The 22972-nt window shown below is 38.3% G+C and overlaps 1 long non-coding RNA gene across 2 annotated transcripts; it reads left to right on the forward strand.

The window, feature by feature from the left end:
- The first annotated feature begins 12672 nt into the window (after nt 1-12672).
- On the forward strand, nt 12673-16189 carry LOC145421703 (uncharacterized). Of its 2 annotated transcripts, XR_013903061.1 has the most exons (3): nt 12673-12813; nt 15729-15866; nt 16007-16189. It is a non-coding gene; the product is annotated as an uncharacterized LOC145421703 (long non-coding RNA). The 2 variants fall into 2 exon arrangements; XR_013903060.1 differs by lacking the exon at nt 12673-12813 and having other exon boundaries at nt 15791-15922.
- The last annotated feature ends 6783 nt before the right edge of the window (nt 16190-22972 follow it).

Genomic DNA, 22972 nt, shown 5'->3' on the forward strand with positions numbered 1-22972 from the left:
GTGGCATAATTAGCATCCTTAAGCTATTATAGGGACCTGTTCTGTTCATTTCAGCACCACTTCTTTATTCTTTGACACCACAGAGTAGCTTGTTTTAACAGTTCACTACTCTTTTTCAGGTTAAAGTGAGCCTTGGGTGCAGTCCTCTTAATCTGTCCTCCATCAAAAACAAAGCTGCTCTCCCTTCTTCTGATAGATTTCCAGCAGAAGTCTAAATCAAACTCAACAGTATAACAGAAAATAAAGGCAACAATAATGGGTTTAATACTGTTAATTTTTATACTATAATAAATAGAACCAAGTATTGGGGGACAGTGTGGATTTTTTATGATCAACTGGAAACTTTTAAATAACACACTCAGCTCCCACTTACACTTACATTACACCTAATGGAGTGCAGAGGACTGGTTGGGGAATATGAACCTCTTAACAAACATATTATGCTACAGGATGATGCTGAAATTCAGTGATGTCTCATTCTGTGAGATGTCAGCAGTTGTTTGCACGTGATTAAAGAATATATGTGCATTAGGCCATAATTCAGTCAAGAATTCAGTCTGTTTGCTGCATGATCCATTTTCGGCTCACGTGATAGGTGCTCAGGCTAACTTGCAGTGTTAAAAGTAGGAGATGGGCTCTAGAAATGAGTTACATAATTGCTGTTGGGTCCCAACCAAGGTTGGACTGATATAAAGGCAAACATCAAAGAGGGAAATCAGATTGGGAATATGCTTTCACATCTCTGTTTACAGAGCGGTTCCCTGCTACATGATTTAGGTTACATTTTCTGCTTTAATTTCATTTCTGGATGATGTGTTCCCTGATGTTTTATTTATTATCCAAATATTTGATTGAAAAAAGATAGAAGTGCACATTGACAGAATGACATATACAATGTTCCCGTAATTGACACCAATCTGTCCAAAGTGTTGCGTGTCACTGCTGTCACAGAGCCCCATCTTGATTCTAAATCTAAAAACTCTTAAGAAAATGGAGGGATGGATGATGATGCTCATGGCAGCTGACCCATATAATATTGCCATGGAGACCGATAGGTCCTCCCTGTTTTTAAATACTGAAGAGTTAATGTCTTTAGCCCTATAACTTCTAACTTTTTGTCTGCTTAAAGTTATATGTCCTGGTACAAAACGTTAAATGGTTAAATGATATTACTCGTGATTATCAGGCAAGAATGACAAAAGGTGGAAAAAGAAAATTTCTTGGTGTTTCCTCAACACTGTGAAAAAATTCTCAACTATTTTGTTTATAAGACTGTAGAGCAAACATCTCGTCTCCTTCCTCCTTCAGTATTTTTCAGAGGAAGATGTGATTCTTAAGGTGTTCCAGTCTGGCTTTAAACCACTTCACAGCACAGAATCTGCTCTTTTAAGGTTTTTTAAGGATCTTTTATTACCTGGTGACTCTGGAGACTCAGTTATTTTAATGCTTTTAGATCTTACAGCAGTTTGCCAGCCATCAACAGTTTCAGAGTAATTTAGATCGTAGGCCTACTTGTCAGAGAGAAGTTTTAGGGACAGTTTTGGAGGCTCAACAGCTCCCTCTGGACCGCTCCTACGTGGAGTTCCGCAAGGTTCTGTTCTGGGGCCATTTTCTTTTGTATTCACTCCCTCTAACATCAATTATGAAAAGATATAGCATCTCCTTCCACTTCTGTGCTGATTATTCCCAGATCTAGCTGTGGGTTTGACAGGAAACAATGGCAGCTTGTTATTAGAATGTTACAGCAACATCAAAACCTGGATGACCATAATATCTTTAAAAATCAGTGAGAGCAAGATTGAGGTCAAGATACTCAGACCCATGAGTTCAAGTGGAGCTCTAATATTAGACACGGAGTCACTAGATCCTTACATTAAGCCCTTTGTAAATAATCTTGGCATGAAAATGAAAATTGTGCCTTAAAATTGGATTACCAGATTCATTCTGTTTATCCAGCTAATTCATGTTTTCAATTTAAGGTTGCGGGACTGTAGCATTCACAGGGTGAGAAGCAGGGTCCCCCTTGGAAGTTTGCCAGTTTGTTACAGATGTGGATGTAAATTTCACATTCTGTCAGTTAAACTGCTTTTCTACTGCAGACACCTAGGCTTCACTTTAAATACTTTAACATAAATTATTCCTAAAAATAATGTGTTAGCTGGCGAGCCAGACTACGCTGTATTTTGGACCCAACTTGTCCAACATCAGTAGTTGTCCAATTGCTTCTGTTGTCACATACAGTAAAACTTACAGCTGTTTCGAGGGAAGCTGAGAACATTACTTTTTTGAATCCGATTGTAAACTTTGTTTAATTATAAATCCTAGAAAAAGGAAGAGGAAACTTTTTTATGTTTCTTCCTTCTTAGCAGCTGGATTTCAGTCACCAGGAAGTTTATTGACAACATTAAAATATGAACAAAATCCATATTGGAGTTACCATTCCTGAAGAGACTATCCACAGCTACCACAGAAATATGGTAAAAAGCCCACTTAAGCTGAGCCACCTTTAAAGTGCCTGCAAAGTGCCTTCGTGTAAATATTGAACTTGTTCACAGTTTGGATTTCACATATTGAAGCAATCTGGACTTTAATCTTATTTCCCTTTGTCTTGTCTTCTTGGCAAATGGTGCTATAAACTGGCAGTGGGGAATCTCCAGTGAAATCAAAAGATATGAGGATTTAGATGGATTTCCTCGTGAATATTTTTTTACTGTGTGGGATTTCTATGTAATTACATTTTAGAAAAGGTAATTGACTCTCTGTTTATCCACGCAATTCTCTATTTTCACACACATCCTTCTGAAATACTGAGCTAAATTGTATTGTTTTTGGATGTAAAATAGTTGCATTTGACCACTTTCATTTCATTTCCCTCATTTTGAAGACACAAAGTCAACATAAATACAAATTTGCTGACAGTTTCTGAACATTTAAACAGGAGACGTGGACAGCTGAAAACTGTCTTGAAATAAAGGACTCTAGTGATTGTATAGTGTTTCACATACTTCTGGCTTTATGTTTATGTATCCCAAAGCTTTCCCCTTAAAATGAACCCCTATACAATGCAATTTTGTCATATTTTACATTCAGACATTCATTGATGCTCCATCAGTCGGGGCCTTTGGTTTGAAAACAACAGCAACATTCTGTAATTGGCAAAACATTAATACACTGGGGTAAAAAATTCTAGTAGCAAAACATCAGCTGAAGAAGATTTGCCATCTGTGTCATCCTTTTCCCTCATCTGACGTTGAGTTGCAATTTTGAGTTGGACAACTTTAAAACTATTGGATGCATAAAACTGCCATAAAACTTTTAAACAGCAGTTTTTGGTTCCCAGAGGATGAACTAGTCCCTTTAATTTTACTTTGTAACACAAATGATTTAGTGTCAAGTTACTTGAAACTACTGGATGGATGAAATCCTGCTGATGTTAAAGTCTCTCTTAAGCTAAATTATATTACCAAAACAACATTTTATTATAAGACTAACATTCGCCATTATAAGTTTTACTGTATACACTGCAAACTACATACAAAACTAAGATAGTGAATATGATAAACATTACAGCTGCTAAGCATTATATTCAAATCATCAGCATGTTGAAGTGCAGCTTTGTAGAATTATGAGAATGGCTGGAAGTGTTTCATTTTTAGTCTAGCTGAAGAGAATTATCTCACATTCACTGCCTTTAAGCTAAATGGTGCCAATTTAGAGGTCTCAAAAGCTCAGGGCTCCTGTGTAAGGCAACAGAACAATCTTGACCTAAAAATTGAGGTGAGTGACTCAAGAACAACTTGACCCAGAGCGCCACAGCGTAAAACTGTTGAATCCATTTTAACCAAGAGTTTATCAATAAGTCCCTCTCACGAATCCGGTAAATAATGGATCAAAGACAAATGTTGCTTAAGATTCACATCCATCTGAGGGATTAGATCAGCAGGACCAGACTTCAAACGGCAGAAAGAAATCAAGGGATCGCTGACATGTTTTGAGGTTGGTTATTGATTGTTGCTGGCTGCAGCTTAGGGGCATCGTGGGTCACTGTCTGCAGACCTTCCAGCCGCTCTGGATCTCCAGTGAAAATTGAAGCGTCTGGGCAGCTTTTCCCTCAGCAGTGCTCAGCTGTTTGTTTTTCTTATTTTCATAAACCGAATTTATTTTGGTTATCAGGCCAAATGATGATTCATCACATCATAAGCAGAAAAGCTACTTTTTTTAAGTGCTCTGCTTTTTCCAGGTGGAGGGCCACTTGGTTCAGAAACGACTCCCATCATACCTTGCTCTTCTCCTGCATAATGCACTTCAGGGGGAACAGCAGCATTAAGCATTTGTCTTGTTAATAGTGGCATTAAATTTAAAGTCATAGTAAAAAGAAAACTTATTCGAGTGTAATATCAGAACCTATAAAAAAATTAGCAGGTTCTAAAATTATTTAAATACAACCTAATGCAAACAACAGCACAATGACATATTACGCCATGTTAATATTAATTTAAGAACAACTGAGGGAAAACGCAGAAGCAGACAAGTGAAAACTTCTAAAGGACATAAAGGGTAAGTAGCAGAACCTGGCTTCTTGATTAACTGACCATTAGTAATTATGAATGCCTCTAAAAAGTAGGTGTTTTTGCACTTAGCTGAGTTGGAGCATTTGGCTGTGTGTTGACACAATACCTAAAAGAAAGGACATCAGCAATGATCTTAGAGAAGCAACTGTAGCTGCCGGACGATCTGATATCCTCGTGTTGGTGTTGTTCCCTCGTCATCAAGGATATCAGATCATCCGTAGCGGCCCATCAATCTGGGGAAGGTTATAAGGCCATTTATGAACAATCCATCATTCTACAGTGAGAAAGATTATGTGAAAAACATCCAAGACAGCTGCCAATCTTCTGGCAGTGGATGTCCCAGCAAATTCATCTGGGACACTCCTAGCTCCACTCCTGCAGTTTGAGTTAACATGTGCTAGACTGCATGTTAATGTTTAACATGCAGTCTGAGCACAGCACAAGCCAGTCTATGCAGTGCTGAGAGAAACTGCAAAAAACCTTAGAGCTACTCCATAAGCTTCATTTAGCTTGTTAAATGTTGAAGTTCATAGCATTACAATTGAACTTTTTTTTTTTGTCTTTAATCTCCAACGTGGAGATGTTTGGCACAGCACAATGTTTTGCAAAAAAAACAAAAAAACAAGCAGCATATCAACACAAGTACCTCATACCAACTGTCAAACACAACAGTAGTGAGGTGGTGATTTGGGCTTGTTTTGCACCTTGCCGGACAGCTAAAGCTTGACTGAAACTGGGTATGCAACAGGACAGCGTATCAATGTTCCAGTTAAAGTCCAGACCTCAACCCAACTTAAATACTGTGGCAGGATCTTAAGAGAGCTGTGGATAAAGGAATGCCTGCAAATGTCAATGAACTGAAACATTTACAACACTGTTTTGTTGTAAGGATCAGTGGCCCAACATTCCTCCATGCAAGGGACTGATAAAGTCATAAAGAAAGTTATAATTCCAAGCTATTTTTATTATTGTTTCATTATTTTCAGTCTAAATTAGTACTTTTCACAGTATTCAGGGCTATCAAACCATTTCTCATTTGTATTTGGAATATATTTGTTCCACAGCTATAGCATTTTGGAAGCGAGAAGATTCATTTGTGTTTCAGTAGAAAAATTATTACACAAAATTTGTCTTTGGTGTCATGCTAACAAATAGCTCTAACATCAAAGATCAGAGTCTCAGAAATTTCCCAGTATGCTGGTGCAAAATTCTAGCTTTTATTTTAAAATTATGTTCAAGAAAATGAGTCAACACCAGCTTTCAGTACACCGTGCTCAGAGTGCTGGAGAAGCTCCAGGCAGCTTTCTTAATGACATTTTGCCATCCATGGAGATTTTATGACTCACTTAAAACCGAATAAATGAATGGAGAAACATGATGAATGCAGGTATCTCCATTAAAAACACATTAAATCGAATGAACATGTTTTCCAAACATGATGACAACATTTAGGGAGCCGATAAAGGATTTCAGCCTGGATAGGAGTCCTCCATGACGACAGTGTCCACATCTACAGGATGGTTCACCAAGTGACTGCAGGAGTGGGGCTAGGAGTGTCCCAGATGAATTTGCTGGGACATCCACTGCCAGAAGATTGGCAGCTGTCTTGGATGTTTTTCACATAATCTTTCTCACTGTAGAATGATGGATTGTTCATAAATGGCCTTATAACCTTCCCCAAGTGAACTGTTGCCCTCAGGCAGACGGTACAGGGCAATCAGAGCAAGGACTAATAGACTCAAACACAGCTGTTATCCAACTGCAATAACACATCTGAATACTACAAAAAAATGTCCATCACGCCACTCTTGTGTTAATCTATGCACGGTCTGAAGCATGTGTGTGGGAATGTATGTGAATGTTTTACTGTTATATCTTATTAGTATTTTAAGTATTCTATCTATTTTATTTATTGAATTTTATTGTTTTATTTATATTTTGATATTGCTAGGGATGATGCAATGATCGGGGACCATTCTTAATTTCGTTGTTCTCATAACAATGACAATAAAGTTTCTGATTCTGATTCTGATTTGACAACACAGACATATGGCCAACAGACTCCTGGAAAAGTAACATTTTGTTTCTTCTATGTCATTCCTGCTGACTGTTACTTTATCTGTGCAAAAATTGTGATTCTTAGCGACGACACTAAATGGCCTTGTACAGATCTTCTTGCAATATGTACTAGAGATGGCACGATACCACTTTTTTATGTCCGATACCGATACCGATATCATAAATTTGGATATCTGCCGATACCGATATGAATCCGATATAGTGTTTTTTAATCAACAAAACTGTTTTTTAAAATATCTTGCTGCATTTTGCAAGTCTGCAAGTTCATACTCAAGTTTAAAACAACAACTACACTAAAGCTATTCTGTTATACCTGTATACAAAAAAAATATTTCATAGTTCAGCAATACTGATCAATCTAATAAACTTAGACCTACACCATCCTCCCTATTCTAGTATTTTAAAGAGTACTTAGCGTAAATATTAAGCAACCTAACTAATAGGGTTCCAACTCCCAGCAACAACAAACATAAATAAATAAAAAATAAGGAACCACCCCTCACGCGCCACCTCATGATGCTTAATCGACGTAATCAACCTTAATTTGATGCAGTGTGAAAAAAAATGCACAGAAATCAATTATTTTTCAAGAAATATTAAATAGATTCAACATCTTTCTTCAACAAAATTGCAGACTGCACAGATGGTACCTTCCCAAAGTAAAAAGTACTATAGCTTACTAGGGTATATATTAGACTTAATAGTCACTATATACAGTAATTGACTTCTATTCATTTTACATCAAATTAAAACTTTGGGTGTCAGATAATTATTTATTAAAAGCTCGACATTTTAAATGAGAATAAGAAAGAAAAGTATGTCTTTGTGCCCCCTTTTCCCTGTTCATGCCCTATCGGCCCCCCTGGCTAAACTTTGCTAGATCCGCCCCTGCACAGTTACCAGCCGTCAGCTACGTAGAAAAAGATCCTGGTGTAGAAAGAAATATTAAATAAATTCTAACAACAGCTTATCAAGCTTAAACGTTCTGCTGTTGTTCAGCCGCTGGTTTCCTCTTTCTGGTGCAACGTGGGCCAAAAACAAACAAGAGAGACGGACTCGCGACAGAAAAGCCGATCAGCTGATCATTTAAGCAGTTTCACGATTGAAGTAGCAGCCGGAGAGCGAGAGGCAGTCGCTTGTTAAGCTTAACGTGGGAATGCTTTACATTCAGAGATGGACTTACACACTTGCTTTACTTCTCTCGGGGATAACTTTGTCGGAGATGAAATGCCAGGTTGCTAGCGAAGCTCCACATGCTATCCAGACCACCGACAGGTCCGGCATGCCACAGCTGCTCTATCACGTGATGCATACTGCTCCGACTGCTAACGTTCTGAGTAGAGATGGACCGATCCGATATTACGTATCGGTATCGGTCCGATACTGACCTAAATTACTGGATCGGATATCGGAGAAAAATAAAAAATGTAATCCGATCCATTAAATATCACGAAAACACCTCACAAAACTTGCAACACGCCGTAACTCACCTCAGAACGTTAGCAGTCGGAGCAGTATGCATCACGTGATAGAGCGGCTGTGGCATGCGGGACCTGTCGGTGGTCTGGATAGCATTTGGAGCTTCGCTAGCAACCTGGCATTTCATCTCCGACAAAGTTATCCCCGAGAGAAGTAAAGCAAGTGTGTAAGTCCATCTCTGAATGTTTGTAAAGCATTCCCACGTTAAGCTTAACAAGCGACTGCCTCTCGCTCTCCGGCTGCTACTTCAATCATGAAACTGATCAATGATCAGCTGATCGGCTTTTCTGTCGCGAGTCCGTGTCTCTTGTTTGTTTTTGGCCCACTTTGCACCAGAAAGAGGAAACCAGCGGCTGAACAACAGCAGAACGTTTAAGCTTGATAAGCTGTTGTTAGAATTTATTTAATATTACTTTCTACTCGAGGATCTTTTTCTACGTAGCTGACGCTGGTAACTGTGCAGGGGCGGATCTAGCAAAGTTTAGCCAGGGGGGCCGATAGGGCATGAACAGGGAAAAGGGGGCACAAAGACATACTTTTCTTTCTTATTCTCATTTAAAATGTCGAGCTTTTAATAAATAATTATCTGACACCCAAAGTTTTAATTTGATGTAAAATGAATAGAAGTCAATTACTGTATATAGTGACTATTAAGTCTAATATATATACCCTAGTAAGCTATAGTACTTTTTACTTTGGGAAGGTACCATCTGTGCAGTCTGCAATTTTGTTGAAGAAAGATGTTGAATCTATTTAATATTTCTTGAAAAATAATTGATTTCTGTGCATTTTTTTTTCACACTGCATCAAATTAAGGTTGATTACGTCGATTAAGCATCATGAGGTGGCGCGTGAGGGGTGGTTCCCTATTTTTTATTTATTTATTTTTGTTGTTGCTGGGAGTTGGAACCCTATTAGTTAGGTTGCTTAATATTTACGCTAAGTACTCTTTAAAATACCAGAATAGGGAGGATGGTGTAGGTCTAAGTTTATTAGATTGATCAGTATTGCTGAACTATGAAATATTTTTTTTGTATACAGGTATAACAGAATAGCTTTAGTGTAGTTGTTGTTTTAAACTTGAGTATGAACTTGCAGACTTGCAAAATGCAGCAAGATATTTTAAAAAACAGTTTTGTTGATTAAAAAACACTATATCGGATTCATATCGGTATCGGCAGATATCCAAATTTATGATATCGGTATCGGTATCGGACATAAAAAAGTGGTATCGTGCCATCTCTAGTTCTGAGGTGAGTTACGGCGTGTTGCAAGTTTTGTGAGGTGCTTTCGTGATATTTAATGGATCGGATTACATTTTTTATTTTTCTCCGATATCCGATCCAGTAATTTAGGTCAGTATCGGACCGATACCGATACGTAATATCGGATCGGTCCATCTCTAATATGTACATATGGCAGTAATCTTTTCATAAAAATTCATTTATAATCTGTGAAAAATGTTGTCATAATGATATCTGGTTACTATAAAGTGAACAGATGCAACTACAATGATTGTTAAATAAATAAATAACCAATATCTCTTTTCTTAGAAGACTGGTTTTCATCTTTTTCAGCACAGATTTTCCTCTAAACTGTTCTATTTTCTTTGTTAAATTTTTACCACTCTTGTGTCTGTGTGGTATAGATGAAGAAGGACCTTAAATATTGGAAACCAGCCAAATGTGTTAATTAGTTAGAATATTACAAAATCTCTTCAGTTGAATGGGATTCATGTTTTCAAAATGTTAATACTATGTATAAAGAAACAGGCAGTAGATTTATTCAACTTAAGATATTCCATAGGTGGCATCCAACACCGCAACAATAGTATAAATGGAACCTGGCCTCTACGGACGAATGTTGGAGATGTGATGGTCAAAATGCTTTGATTTTACATATCTTATGGAGCTGTTCGGCACTTTGGGATTGGTGGGAAAATATAATGGAGGTAATTTTCAGTGTTTTAAAAAGGAGATTTGGTATCTCACCAAAACTGTCCATACTTGGTATAACCACAGAACTTTCTGATGGAGATTTTTCCAGTTATACAAAACGATGGATTATTTTGGCTCTTACTACGGCCAAACGGGTCCTGCTAAGACATTGGCGGAAAAAGAACCCCCCTCCCTATGAAGAGTGGCTAAAGACAATGGCTAAGTTGGCATCTTACGAAAAAGTGACTTATGGTTTATTAGACAAATTGCATCAATATGATTGTATTTGGTCCCCCTTTACAAGCTGGCTTTCTGTAACTTGAAGACCAGAGGAGTAATGACAGGGTGGTGGTGTGGGTGGTGTGCGAAGAAAGAATAGGATAACTTCTCTTTGTTTGGGTTTTTGTTTTTTTGTTGTTATTGTTGTGTTGTGTTTTTGTTTTTTTTGTTGTTTGTTTGTTTTTTAAACTATTTATTTATGTATTTATCCTTAAGTTCTGTTATTGAAGTTTAAAATGAAATAAATAAAAATTGTTGATGATAAAAAAGAATATTACAAAATCTGCTAACGAATTACCACAGTTATTTATTCTGCACACAAACAGAAATGTTAAATGTCAGAGCATTTTTCCTGATGAACAACAGTTTATCCATCTGCGTATCCTCCCACACTGAATCACTGAGAGAAGTCTGACTTTCAACATTTCGGTTTCTGCACATATTTAAGAAATGAGATATAAAAAGTTAATTCCTGACCTTTGGAGATGCTGACAAATGGTGAATTTTAGGCTGAATGTTTCCCTGAAAATAAACAAGTGTTTCCACAAATGACAAAAGAAATAAAAAAATATAAAAGTAATTTTTATATGTCAAATTACTCAACATTCAGTTACAATTTAAATTTCAAACAGTGTATTAAAATAATAACTCTATGACCAAAAACAAAAATTTAAGTTGACCAGTTCGCCAGTGTAAAAATATAAAAAAGACTCCATGTGTTTTCCTCCTTTATAAAAAGGTAACATTTATTATGTTTTGACGGGGTAATTCTGACCCGTTGTAACAGTCCACTTCATGCACATTGACCAGTACGCTTTTCATCATCCTCTACTGAGCAACCTCTGAACCATGAAGAAACTTTCCTTAACTTTAATGAATGATCAGTGGCATTTTTGTTTGAATATTTGGAAATTTAAAAAAGCATCCTGGGGCTCTGAACTGAGCTGTAGATCATGTTTGTTTACCTGCTCAACAATTAAATTACGTGTTACTAGAGAAGATGTTTTCTTACATTGTTTAGAATTTGCCCGAGAACTGAAAACATTTTGGCAAAATTAATTTTCCTGCAAGCACAAACAGCGCAGGCCTGTTTTTGTGGTCAACTGGATTAGACTGGAGTGGTTATACTGCACCGGTAGGCGTCGCTGTTTCTCTCTGATATAGCTGTACCAAAAGGTATCAGGTCATAAGGAAAAGTCTCCTCTTGAAATTCATAAAATCTTCGTCTTGGGGGTCCTGCTTGTTTGGTGTTTATAAATTTGATGATGGTGATTAAATAGCAAACTATACAATTATACAATTATAAGATTAAAGCAGCTGTTTATATTGCACGCCCCACGTTTTGCTTCCAATTATCGCAGGAAGCTGGCTCAGCAACCAGTCGCACTTCTGATTGGCTGAATCCGAAGTCAATCCCAGGCTTGTCCTGGAGCCTCCTGTTGGCGACCAGTCAGTCAAATGTAACCAAAAGAATAGAGGGACTTCAGGCCTCAACCCCCCTTGCTTGCTTTTAACGAAACTCAAAAACTGCAATGAGACCATGTAATAACCTAGTTATAGTTCCTCGTTAATGTGGTTTAGTATTGAAAGTGGGTTTAATTGGACTTGAGGACTTGTTGGCTCCTTTGTCCGGTTTTTTTACGCTCCGTGCCAGCGCAGCTGTTTGCGCATCTGAGTCGCGCTCAGCTTGTGCAGGGTCAACATGATTTTACAGCATCTGAGCCACTAAACTACCATGGTGATACTGTTTTCTGGCGATGGAGCTGGTGGGGCGAACCTTGGTGAATGCGCAGTGTCCCACTGTGGAATAATCGGAGTCCAGGTGTCACCAGCGGAGAGCCGATGTGTCTGTCTGGAGCAGCCAGCTGGGAGCGCATGAGTTTGGGATGCAACAGAACCCTTAGAGAGACAGTTCTCGGTGTCTTTTACCTGGATTCATCACGGCCTGCCCAGACCCATGGCCTCTGAAGTGGTGTGCGGGCTGGTCTTCTGGTTACTGCAGCTGGTGAGTTTTCCCTCTAATACCCACTTTTTTTTTTTTTTTTTTTTACATCTTTGTTGGCCTTTTGTGTTATTGACAGTGCGCAAAGTAAGAGTGGGTAATTAATATGTATAAATGTTTATACATATTATTATCAATCCCATCTTGTTCTGTCCTTGTACTTTAAATGTGATTTTAAATAATAACTGTACTCTCGTTTGTGTTTTCCCGCCTTCCTACACTGATAAATAAGCTGTGACATTAATTCAAAGCCTCATATATATTAGAGCGCAGTTCCAGTATATTTGTTCAGGACATTAAGAGCAGCTTTCATATTTATTAACAGAGCCGTCAGCGCTGTCCTCCACCTGTCAGCGTTTATTGGAGTTAATGAAGGAAACACAGCCGGCAGCAGTGACTGCAGAGTCACACCAAAGGCATGGTGTCTGTGTTTCAGGTACAAACGTCTGATGGTGAAAATGAACTGGTATGTACTTCTTATTTTTAGTTATTTGTAATTACAGACAGAACAACAAACTTAGAGTTTACTATTTTCCTAGTAATCCCTTTATTCTGAATTAAACATTTATGGCTTTCATTAACTGTGCTATAGCAGCTTTCACAGTATTGGTTGTTAGTTTTTATACTCAGTGGCTATTAATGAATCATCAGTGTTGTTATTGAACTGTTCGGCTTCTGACAGTGTGATTGTTATTCATTATCATTTACATTACAATGACATTGTTTGAGCTGCACGTCCTCAGCTGTTTCACTGCTCTGTGTTGCAGTCAGCTATGTTTTGGTCTGTTTACTGAATTTGTTACTCTGTTAACAAAAGTCGTTCTGTGAGAAGGAAGAATCTGTTGGTCTCTTATTAGAAGTTAGTGCTTGATTTACTTCTTTCTCGTGCAGATTATAATTTAAAATACTAAATGAAAATCCTCTAGAACCTGTGGATTTCATCTGATGCTACATGCAGCTCCAGTTGCTTCTTGTTTGTTGGTCGCTTTGCCTTCAGCTTTGTCTCCTGTAACTAAAGTGCTTGCTCTGTTGAGCTGAAATCAATTGACTGATCTTGCTATTGAAGAATGACCAATTTCTTTGACTTCAGAAACTTGCTTTTCCAGCTTTGCTAAGAGCAGGCTTTTAATCAATAGGCCTCATTCAGTAATACTATAATGGATCATCTGACAGCACAGACCCCTTTAATTTCTCACAGCAGTTGTGAGTCTATGCATTTTGTCCATTAATTTGTGGGAAGACATTTTAACAGTATGAATTAATAATACAATTCAGAGGATAAAATTAAATGCTTCAAGGTTCAATGCGTTGCACATTGAGCATTTCTTTTTCAAAGTGCAGCTGAGCGTTCACTACAGCTGCACACACGAGTAACTGTCAAAATGGAAGAAATGTAACGTAGAAAGAAGGGAACATGCATTCAGTGGGCACGTTATTAGGTACACCTTGCTAGTAAAGGGTTGGAGTCTTCAGAGCTGCTTTAATCCTTAATTGCACAGATTCAACAAGGTGCTGGAAACATTTCTCAGAGATTTTGGTTAATATTGACATGATCGTGTCACACAGCTGCTGCACGTTTTGTTGGCTGCACATCCATGATGTGAGTCATGCTCATTGGCTGCATTGAGAACTGACTGTGGAGATCATTTGAGAACAGTGAATTAATTTCCATGTTCAAGAAACCAGTTTGAAATTATTCGATTTTGTGGCATGACGTATTATCCTGCTGAAGGCAACATTCTTAAGGTGTGTACACTGTGGTCATGATGGATGGACAGGATCAGCTTCAATTACCTTTTTAGAAAAGTTTATGAAATGATGACATCACACATTCCTTATAGCTGATAGCTGCAGGAAGGAAAAGAAAGGCTCTGTGTGGTATAGTCAATAAATAGACCTAGTAGACACAAGGTTGGTTCCAAAATTAATATGGTTTATCTTCGAAATTTGCTGTCAGGATCTGCGGCTGCATATCGTGTGTGGCAAGACAAGGACCCAAGCGCAGACGGCACAGGAAAACAGATACTTAATTACAAAAGGCGAGCCATTTATTTTGGCTGAACACAAATGTACAAAAAAAGGAGAAACCAACAAGTAACCTAAACTGGGAAAATACAAAATAACCATGAAACCTGGAAGACATAAGGAAAGGTGAGCAGAGACTGGGACAAGGGGCAACTGAGTGATAAGGAAACTGGAAACACACGGGAGCACAGCAGGCACAAATTAAACATGATGAGACAGGGGAAACAAACTGAACAGAATGCACATGAGACAAGGGATCATCAAAATGAAACAGGAAGTGGCACGCAGACTGAGACCCAAACAAGGACATGTAAACTTGTACAGTAGAACAGAAGAAAGACAGACAGAGAGCAAGGGACATGGCTGGGGAGACAGACTGACAAAACAACATGAAGACGAGACTGACTAAACTGGAAGACCCTGAGGAAAGTGCACAGAGATGAAAGAAGGACATAAAAGAAGACCATATAGCAAACAAGACAACCTAAACTAGAAATACCAGCAAATGACTCAACAAACAAGGCAGGATGGTAACAGGTCTCACACCAACAATGACACCGCCACGTTCATATTCACTTAAATCACCTTTCTTCCTCATTCTGATCCTCAGTTTAAACTTAGGCAGATCGCCTTGACCACGTCTCCATGTCTAAACGCAGTGACCCGCTGCAATGTGATTGGTTGATTTGCATTAGCAAAGCAATTGAACAAGTGTACCTAAAACGTGTAGAATCAGCATCACGGATGACACATGGAATGCATGTAATCAAATGCAAAATATCACGATGCTGTGCCGTATAGATTGTCACTTTTGTTGTGTTGTAGTAAAAGAGTTTTTCTGTTGTTTTAACTGGAAGAGGCAGAAGCTGGATTCAACCATGTATGTGCACTTTTGCAGTAACTGTATTAAAACAAGACCAGTTTATTTTTATTCCCTGTCTAAACTTCTTCAGATGGTGGGTCATACAGCAAAGACAAAGGATCAGGAAGACTAGCAGTATGAACATCACAGATCAATACATCAATTAATGGATTTTGGAAGTATATACATATATATAGCAGCTGCATAGTTTTGTAAAAAGTTCTACTTTTAAAAATGAGTCCATTAATTATCACTAGTTGTCCATTATTTACTGTTAAAACACTAAGTGAATTGAAACTAAGAAACTATTTTAAATGTCTTTATTTTACTGCCACACTGAACTGAAGAAAACTGAGTCCAATTCTTTCCTTTGACTCATTTAATTCTAGTAAAAGATGCATGAAACAAAATTGCAATTGCAACTGCAACAATGTCAGGAAGTTTTCTCTGTCTTTTCTCTTTCATCTCCTACAGTAACTTTCCTTTGCTCTCAGGTGGAGGTGGAGGTGGAGGTCCGAGGTCCCGCCTTGGACTGTTTGTCAGCGGAGCCACGTGTTCCTCATCGGTCCATTACCTGCAAATACTTAAGGACCAAGTTGGTCTGTTCCTGGGAAATGTGATTTTGCTTTCTTGTGAGTAAATTCAGTGGCGTTACCATCTTTGCTCCCTGCTTTGTAAGGAAATCCAAGTAAGAATCCTAAGATAACATTAACTCACAAATCTCCAATTTGACACTGGTAACATCGGCTAATCTATTTCTCCTCCTTCACAGAAGCCCATCGCAGCTCAGTGAACTGAAACTCATGTGTGGATCTCTCTGTTGCAAATTCCTTTGCTTAGACCGGTGCACTTGTACAAAATAAACATTGGAAAGTTGCATGTTTTGCATGCCTTAGAAAACTCAGAATTCATCGTCTTCTGTGGTTGTGATAATTAAACTTTATTTTAATGCTTATTTGAAATCAGACACTTCATGCTCCTGTATTTTAAGGGCATCTGGCTCTTGCACTGCTGCATTCAGTGATTTTTTTGTGGCATTTCATTCTAAAAATGATGATATTTTATAATCCCTGAAAATTTTTTAGGTTCTTGCAAAAATGAAATCTGCACTTGTGATCTAAAACTATGCTTAGTGAGGTATTTTACAGCATGCACGCAGATATAACCGCAGGCTGTCCCTTTTAACATCCGAGGACTATCAGGTCTTTACTGTTCTTCAAAACAAAAGCCGGTTCATTGAATGATTTTAGCACCGGCTGTTTTAGTGATGCGGGCCAAATGAACAGATAATGAGGTTTGTGAGTTTGAAGTTTAGTTAGAGTAATGTTTGATGTTTTACTACTATGAGCCAGCAGGAACATTTAAATGAAAGAAACTAGAAAGAGAGCAAATTATTTGCCCATACTGACTTCATTGGCTCACTGTTAAATCCATAATCAAGTTTAAAATCCTTTTAATCACATACAAGGTCTTGAATAATCAGGTCTCACCTTTTCATCCTACCTCATAGTCCTGTATCACTGTGTGGTAAGACTTGACCTAATCGGCCAAAGAATGGCAGGAGACAGATGCTGTCCAGTGTAGCGAGTGATTTAATCACCATCTTTGGTGAAACAATATTTACAAAAATAAATAAGAAACAACTCCATAGTTAACTCAGTTCAAATAAACATAACTGAATTTAAATCAACAGAAATTAAGGTCACATCGACACACCGCTACACTGACCTGGTCCTTTCTCTTCAAACACCTGCATCCTTCTGCTTAAATCGTCCACTTAACCAAACAATCTCACCCCTGGACTATTCCATTATGTAGGTAAAACAAACATTTCCCTACGCAATCCTATACTGTTACTCTTTCCTAGCAATAAAAACTCTAAACATACTCTAAAATCAACTTTATTCAATTACAAAGATTTTCCCCCTTCTTCAGCTGGTCTCTTGCTGTGACCTCAGACTAACCAGGTAACTATAAATACAGGAAGTGAAGCGACATTTCCCCTTTTTTTTTATCCTGGAACACAGGTAGGTGAGGTGAGTTCAAACTACACAAATTAACATGTGAAATAAATAACATGTTAACTTAACAAACTTGTCAGAATTGATTTAAACCAAGATGTTACATTACATAGTCTGTGAAAGTGCAAAACATAAACAAACCTGGGATAGTACATGTTTGCCTATTACAGAATACATATGAGATATGGCTAAATCAAAACAAGAATGTTAACTAAGAATATGGACAAATGGTGTTCTCACCCACTTTGTCACACACTGCGTTAGAGCACTTTGAGCTAAGACTGCTGGTTTACTTGTGGTTCATAGGATATTTAAAAGAAGAAGCAGAGCCTGCAGCTTTTTGGCCCTTCTTCTTTGGAACCAGCCCCCAGTTTGGAGTCAGGAAACAGACACCCACTCTACTTTTAAGATTAGGTTTATGTATATATATATTTTACTCCTGCACAGTTGGCATGGAGCATATAATTCCATTGCACATGTACATTGACAATAAAGGGCTATTCTGTTCTATTCTAAAACTGCCCTTTTTGATCAAGCATATAGTAAGTGCTGGATCAGGTTAGGCTGCTGGGGGATTCCCATGATGCACTGAATGTTTCTTTTTCACTCACCTTTTTTCACCCTCTGTGTGTTTATACACCTCTCTCCATTTAATCATTAGTTAATAATCTCTGTCATTTTTCACAGCATGTCTTTGGTCCTGTCTTCCTCCCCTCCCTGCTTTTCTTCTACCTCATCCATCTCCTGCTGATCCCACTCTTCCCAGAGCCTACAAGCACAACAGTGCAAGGTAAACTCTACAATCCCATTCTGTTTGAAGCTGTGCACTTTCATTGGTTTTGTGCATTTCCTTGCAGATATTGACTGTTTCCCAAAAGCCTCCAGTTTGAACTGCATTGTTCTCTGTAAAACAAACCACCCCTTCTGCAGGAGAGCTGAGTTTCCTTGAGATTAACGTGGATTTGGAACATCTGTCTTTAGAAGATTTTTGTTTACTCCACTCATCTTCTGCTAGAAGCCTACAAGCTAAAACATAAACCTGATAAATCCCCCAGAATATAAAATATTTATGTGAACTTATGTAAGAAGGCTGAAAGACTCCCCTAAGGAACCGATTCAGTCAGTACTGATTTAAGAATGCAGCACGTACTGTTAGTATGCTTGTTGGTCTTATGAGAGCAACAGCTTAGATTTTGTTCACCTCCACTGATACTACAGTTACGACATCTGAGAGTAAAAAAAACAAGTTGTCTCTGAGCGCATGAATGCTCGGGTGCTGCTCTGCAGCTTTTTAAAGCAAAACACACCGAATGAATTATTCATGTCAAACATTTGTGTTAAATTAACATCACAGATTTAATGGAGCGCTGCAACAGACTGCGGCCTGTCCAGAGTCTTTTGCCCTGTTGTAGCTGAGATAAGGTTCATCCTTTCCCCTCGCCCTGGGATCCTGAATTAGACGAGTAGTAAAGCTAATGAATGGATTTAACTGCTGCAGAAAAAATGAGAAAGAAAGACAAAAAGATAAAAATGAAACAAACCATCACAACAAAGCAGGGGATTTATGTCGATTGCCTTCTAAATCTATCCCGAATAATTTTAAAAGAGTAGCATTTGTGAGTTTTATTCATAAAATACTTACAATGTGTTGTAAGTCTAATATCTACAGTAAGATTGAAAAAGAAATACTTTAGAGGAATGTTTTGCTGACTGCAGCGAATGACAAAGTATTCAGCTGGTTGTAAGAAAATGAATTATCAGTGTTTAAGTTCAATGAGGTGATGAGAGTCTGTAACCATAATTATAAAAAAGTATCCAAAAAAACAAAAACAGTTTTTACAATATGGTCATGTATCCATTATTGATAGAATATTAATGTATTCATTATAAATATTCTGTTCATCATTATACCTGATGTATGACTCTTGAAGTCAGCAGCTATCAGCTTCATGAGCGTTCAGCTTTACTAGAAGTCTCTTTAAGTATTGATGAGACTGTAAGTGGTCCACTTTCTCCTCTCTTTCTCTTCCTCCTTTACTTTGTTAATGCTATTTCAGCTGGAGACGAGCAGAGACGAATCTCGGACTGGACGTCGCTCCCTCAGACAAAATAGGTTTATGTATTATTAAACACTACATGTGGTCTCCTGCAGAAGCCTGTATTATTAGAGGTCTGGGAGGTGTGCTGTTTAGTGTTTTGTGGTGGATGAAGTGCATAAAAGCGAGGCTTAAATCCCACATTCATCACCCGTAAGGAGAACAGTCACCTCAGTCACTCCTCATAAACCGCAGAGGTCCACCGTGATTCATATTTCTTCAGAGGATGAATGGATTCTAAATAGCTGTCAAAAAATGATAGTTAAGCTCTTTTCTAAACCAAAACAGCAGAAAGGTTAAAGGTCACCGCCACCTTCAAATTGGATGGATTAATGAATAGCAAAGACGCACACAGATTGTTGTATTATGGCCTGGAAAGAGCAACTTTCTCACTTTCCCTTTCAGCAAGGTAATAGTTAGCTGTTATCAAAAATGGTCCTTTTTTCTCTCTTGTCTATGTGTTATGGTTTGACCGGGTTAGCTTTGGAGCCTGTATGGAGTGAAACCAGCTGCAATGTCCCACGCCGAGCCTCAGTACCAGTGTGGATCTAGAACTGGCTAAATTCATGCCATTCTGGGAAATCGGCACACATCATTTATACTTCAGCATTTATTAAGGCCATTGTGTTGTGGTGTTGCACACATTTGATACAATTAGCTCTCAGCGACCTGAGGCCAGGATATTACCCCACTGTAGTAAAACTGTTGTGATTAAATTTAATGAGATGGAGATGTTGCCCAGTGAAGAACCAAACTGTGCAGATAAGTAAAACTATTTGTTAAAACATTACAGTAAGACATTGCTGTTGTTTATTAATCAAAGAACCAGAGCCGGATCCCGCTTCATTCACCTTCCCTTGAGGATGAAAATTTTCATTTTCATAATTAGTGGGAAACCTGCTGCTGAGAATTTTGACCATAACAGCTCCTGAAATTATCCCAAATACCTGTAGGTGCACCATAAAGTGGCCATGTGTTGAACAGCTGTGGCAGCTCCCCTGCCCGATCTCTTCCATCCTCCCAGGATCAGTCATCCACTGACAGCTGTATTCTTCACAGTCAACGCCTTCATGTCCATGGCCTCCAACAGCCAAGTCCTTAACTGTGAACACCAACAGACACTGAAGCTGAAGAACAGAATCAGGTTCAGAAACTTAGACGATAAGTTAAAGACTTGGAGGTCTTGTGGTCCACCAGAATGTTTATTTGACCTGTCAGTGAAAATTTGCTTTGCTCAATAGAAATATTACCAGCTCTTGGCCAGGATATGTATTGTGATCCACTGAAAATCGTCTTTAGGTGCTGTCCCAGTCACCCTCACTTTCTTTAATAATTACAATGGCAGAAAGAACTTGTGGGAATCCGTAAGCTGAATGATGTTGAAGTCACTGTAGCTCCTCTTCTGTTTGAGGCCACACAGGGTGTTTACTGCTGTCCTTCTTCCTGCTTCACAACACCTATCAGATTACTTCCACATCCACAGCTTTGTGGCCACGAACTTTAACTGTGAGCATGTTGTAGCCCTGATTATACTTTCTGTGTCTGTGAATCTGCTAGAGTCCATGTGATGTTAATTTTATCATCAGACACAGGGAGTGTGAGGATTTGTTAGGACATCTGCGTGCCTGCCTGTTTCATTGTGACCACCCTGAGTCATCCACTGAGAATTTACATCATGCACCAAAGACACATTTACACCAGCCCAGCAGACATGCCCTCTTGGGGCCCATGTGAGGTACACCCATACAGTCCAGACAACCTCCAAAAAATGTATGCCTTCTCCCAAGCTCGAACCAGGAATCTTTGTCTTAGTAATCAAACATGTAAACAAAACTACAAACTTAGTCATACTGAGAAAATGGAATATGTCCTTGCACATTTTGACTTCTCTTGCAGTGTATCAATAAAATCCAATTTAGTTTAGAATCAGTCGTCTTATTCCAGGCTCATATTTCAGACGATGTAATAAAACATTTTCTATGATTTCATCTTCTCTGTAATAGTTCACTGTACGGTGTGCCAACAAATATACCCATGCGTGCCCACAGCAGGTACGTGTGGGTGAATCGTGGAGTGGTTCTCTTCTGGCAAAGCAAACACACACCTATCCCATGTGAGCCCCAGGTGGGTGTGCTTGGGCAGGGATGGGCCCCATATCAGTTTTTGAGCCAATCAGATGTGGGCAGTGCTATTTGTTTAACCAGCTGCTGTTTGTTTTTTTAAAGACTATGACACAATTATTATTATTGAAGGTCAATTTTGTTGCCAAATAATATCTGTTTCTGTACAGCTCTCTAATGGGAGAAATTAATAACAACTCTGCATATATATAAGATAAACAATAATGATACCGTGGGCCGTTATATTTTGACAACACGTTCAACGTTTGGCAACCTCAGTGATCTTCATGAGTCACAGTTCTCTGGTTGCTTCTAAATGACCTCTCCCCCGATGATCAAGTACGGATTTTATGTAACCCAGATTTTGCTTTCCAGTTTTGGTGAATCAGATGCTTTTGGCTGGTGAAATGAAGGTTTTTGAATATGAAAGCTTAGACATGTGCACATCGTCTAAAGTGCAAAAACACATTTAGATAGATGTTTACTTAAATTTTCAGTTAAACATAATAAAGTGGCTGGTATGTACAATGCTTATAACTGTATTTTACTGCCTTTATTGATCATAAGTCAGGTATACAGGAGTCAAAAGAGGTTTTGTAAGACTTTTCACTCAGACTGCTCCTTCACTTTAGTCAGGGCTGACCTTTGCAAGCTGTTTACAAATACCAAAGATTTATATGTGGGCATATTTGCTGTGGTCTGTATTCATGGTTTTTCACTGATTCTGCATGACTGAACCACAGAATGGCCAGTGTGTTGTGTTTGTTTTAAACTGTGTAATTACACATAGAGCCCAGCATGAAGTGTGCAACACTTTAGTGACTAAACTCATATAAAAAAGGTTGGATGATTTTTTTTAAGAAGTTTTTTTTTAAGGTTTTAATGAAAAACAAAGGTTTGTAGACCACAAATGGACTAATGTGATGTGTTTATTAAATGTCAGGTGAATTTTTAACAGACCTCACAAAATCGGAACAATGTCTTCTTTTATTTGTTTACTTTTTAAACTAGATGGAAGAGGAGAAATAGGGCTAATTGTGCCACCTCGTTAGAAACAAAGGATGCAATTTTGAAGGAGTAAACATGTTTTTCAGAGTTTAGTTAAAAACAGAAAACAACACTGCCTCTCTTGTGGCCTTTATAGTGGAATATAATTTAACTCCCTTGCTATCAGCAATATGTTTAAAGCCTCAGTTTATTAGAGAGGGTGTTGCTGCTCATACAAGCTGAATACATAAACAAACTGGTTGCAATAATTACTGCCGTGATTTCTGTTCTCATACAGTTTCAGTCTTCTTGAACAAACATCAGACAATTTGTGTGTTTACCCACATTTTCTCTCCAAAAGTCAGAGATAATGAGGGACCTGTGAGCATCAACCACAGGACAGGACCTTCATTTACGGGCCAAAGTAACTCTAACAAGTCCCTCGATTCCTCAGAAAAAACTGTTTCCTATTAGACTTCATTGTTATTAGTCTCATCCCAATTTCAATCATTTG

Source organism: Astatotilapia calliptera, chromosome 18 (assembly GCF_964374335.1).
Source record: "Astatotilapia calliptera chromosome 18, fAstCal68.1, whole genome shotgun sequence".
Lineage (NCBI taxonomy): Eukaryota > Metazoa > Chordata > Actinopteri > Cichliformes > Cichlidae > Astatotilapia > Astatotilapia calliptera.